Raw genomic sequence first — 3791 nt, 5'->3', positions numbered from 1 at the left:
TACACTGAGACCTTTGCTCCTGTGGCAAGGCTTGAAGCTATAAGGCTACTGATCTCCTTCTCAGTGAATCACAACATCATTCTCCATTAGATGGATGTCAAGAGTGCCTTCCTCAATGGATACATTTCTGAAGAAGTGTATGTCAAGCAACCTCCTGGCTTTGAAGATGACAAACATCCAGAGCATGTCTACAAGCTCAAGAAGTCACTCTATGGACTGAAACAAGCTCCAAGAGCTTGGTATGAAAGGCTCAGCTCCTTTCTTCTGAAGAATGAGTTTGTAAGGGGTAAAGGTGACAACACTCTTTTCTGCAGAACCTATAAGGATGATATTCTTATAGTTCAGATTTATTTTGATGATATTATTTTTGGTTCTGCTAATCCCTCTCTGTGCAAGGAATTTTCTAAGATGATGCAGGCTGAATTCGAAATGAGCATGATGGGAGAACTCAAATACTTCCTGGGAATTCAAATCGATCAACGACCAGGAGCCACCTATATCCATCAGAAGAAGTACACCTTGGAACTTCTGAAGAAGTTCAACATGAGTGACTGCAACATCTCTAAGACTCCAATGCATCCAACATGCATTCTTGAGAAAGAGGAAGTTTCCTCTAAGGTTTGTCAGAAGCTCTATCGTGGAATGATTGGCTCACTTCTTTACTTAACTGCTTCCAGACCTGATATATTTTCAATGTGCATCTCTGTGCTAGATTCCAATCAGATCCTAGAGAGACTCACTTAACTGTTGTTAAGAGGATCCTCAAATATCTGAAAGGAACCACTAACCTTGGCTTGATGTATAGAAAAACATCAGAGTATACACTTTCAGGTTTTTGTGATGCTGACTTTGCTGGAGACAGAGTGGAAAGGAAAAGAACCTCTGGAAGCTGCCATTTTCTTGGAGCAAATCTTGTCACTTGGTCAAGCAAGAGACATAACACAATTGCTCTATCAGCTGCAGAAGCAGAGTATGTCTCAGCTGCCACTTGCTGTACACAAACCATATGGATGAAGAATCATCTGGAGGACTATGGTTTGTCTCTGAAGAAAGTCCCTATCTACTGTGACAACACAGCTGCTATCTCACTCAGCAAGAATCCCATTCTACATTCAAGAGCGAAGCATATAGAGGTAAAGTATCATTATATTCGTGATCATGTTCAGAAGGGCACTCTATCATTAGAGTATGTTGATACTGACCATCAGTGGGCAGATATTTTCACTAAACTCTTAGCAGAAGATAGGTTTTTATTTATTCTTGAAAATCTGAACATGGACTTTTGTCCAGAGTAAGGTTCTCTTCAGAACTTCTGACCTTGGTACCTCTGAAGTCATCAGATGTTACCCTTTTCAGAAGATACTCGATCAGAAGCACTTAACCCACTGGTTAAACTTCTGTGGTAGGCAACAATACACGTGTCACTTCATTTGTGACACAGTTCCTTAAGTCGCGTGGTGTATCTGCTATAATGATGATGTCTACTCTCCTCCACTATGCTATTTTCAGACTATCTATTTTACAAACCGTTGATTTTGCTTTTCCCTTTTTGCCTCCTAAAATCTCAACGGTTACCATTAAACCCACTATACGCACTTTTCACACACGATCTTCCACACACTTACACAACGGTTTTCAAACTCTTTGTGTGCATTGCATTCATTCATACTCCTCTCTCCAATATTTCCCTCTCTCTGAACCCTAAACCTCACTACCTGAGAATCATGGGCAAATCAAAGAAATCAAAGACAAATGTTACTGCTTCCTCCAAACAAACTGCCGAAGACCAAGAAACTCAGAGATTTGAAGAAGCACAACAAATTCTGAACACACCCAATGTGGTCACCTGCGTCAAGAAAGCTGAAGAACTTGTTGTGTGCAACGAAGCACGAGTGGACTTCGATAACCTGGCTGATCATGGGTTCGACATCAGGGATCAAGTCGACTTGCAAGGTTGGTCTGGTTATTTCAATAGGCTCTGTGGTCCTATCTACTACAAACTGGTGGTGGAATTCTGGAAAAATGCAGTTTGCAACGACTACTACGTCGTTTCCCATGTGCTGGATAGGAAGATTGTGATTTCAGAAGAGTCCATTGCAAAGCTGCTGGGTATGGAGTTCCAACAGGGAAAAAGGATCAAAAACGTTGATGCTAATGTTCCTGGCATGAGGAAGCTTGTCAATTTTGCTATTTATGACAATTGGTCCATGGATAGGACCAAGTATGCTATAAAGGATCTGAAGCCCAAGATGAAGATCTGGCAGAAGATTTTCATATCCTGCATCCATCCCAGAACAGGCGGAACTGATTACCTCAATGCAACTCAGAAGGTAATCATGTACTACATTTCTAGGGGTGAGCCTGTAAGTCTGCCATTTCTGCTTTTCAACTATCTGAAGGAATGTGTTGAGAAGTCAAGAACTACTGGAATTGAGAACAAGAGGTCTATTTCTTACATTCCTTATGGAAGGTTACTCTCAGATATCTTCACTCATAATCGACTGGTCAAGACTCTTTTTGATCTAGGACTTCATGATGATTTGGCGATGTCCATTGAAGATGCTCTCAATGGGACTAAGCTGAAGAGAATGCAGATTATTGAGAAAGTTCAGATTGAACCTAAAGAAGACACATCTGAAGAGGTTCGTCAGAAGAACTACCCTGTTGATGACTTTCCTCTATGGTCTAAAAAGGACAATCCAGCATGCATTCTGGAGTATGTGAGAATGCTCAGAAGAAAAGGAGATCCAATCACCCTTGAAGAATTTGTCAAAAACCTTCCTGATAGTCCTCCTGAGATGGCAACAAGAAAATCCAAAAGAGTAACAAGCAGCAAGCCTTCAGATCCTAAGGGCAAAGGGATTCTGATAGAGGAATCTAAAAAGAAGAAAGCTGCATCCAAGTCAGTGGTCATCAGGGAACCCACTCTAGAAAGTCTTCCTAAGAGAACTTCAATGCAATCATCTCAACTATCTGAGTCTGAAAGCTCTGAGAACTCCTTGGAAGATTCCTCAAGTGAGGAGACTGAAGATGATGATGTTCCCCTGGCCAAGAGGCGAAAAGTTCTTTTTGAGGAAGAAGATGAGCAGGATGATTGTGAGATCATTGAGAATGTGCTTCAGGTTATAAGGGAATCTTCAGAAGCTGAAGAATCCACGGATTCTGATGAAGTACCCTTAGTGAAGAAAAAGAAACTGTCTCTGAAGGGTCCACTTCAGCAGAAGAGGCAGAATCAAAGCAGGCATCTGACCTTGCTTCAGAAGCACAAAGGGAAAGAAGATCAAAGAGTACTTCTAATCCTGCAAGGGCTGCAAAACTCACCAGAACCACTTTCATCAGAAGTCCAAGTAAGGTAATTACTGAAAGCATTAACTCTGATTCTGCTTTAGTAGTTATTCCTGAACAACCCCTGCCTATATCTACTTCCATGCCTACCTCAATCCAAACAGCTCCCACTCAAACAGAACCTCAAACACAAGCTTTCTCTTAAGCTGAAACACAAGCCCCCCAATCAAACATCCAAACAACTACCACTGCCATTCCATCCATCCAAATTCAAACCTCTTCCACATCCACCACAACTGAACCTGTACCTCCTTTCAATTCTTTCATTCAAGGTATCATTCAAAGTGAGGCTACCCTGAGAAATTTGGTTCAGCATTTCACTCCCAAGCCTCCATCCACTTCAAAAACCCTCTTATTAACTCAAACTGGTGAGATCCCTGCTGAGGAAGAAAAAGAGGATGATGATGTTCAGATCCTTGAACCTCCTTTCAATGTGAAGCCTATTC

Source organism: Lotus japonicus, chromosome 1, assembly GCF_012489685.1.
Source record: "Lotus japonicus ecotype B-129 chromosome 1, LjGifu_v1.2".
Taxonomy (NCBI): domain Eukaryota; kingdom Viridiplantae; phylum Streptophyta; class Magnoliopsida; order Fabales; family Fabaceae; genus Lotus; species Lotus japonicus.
Note: the sequence above shows the minus strand (reverse complement) of the source record.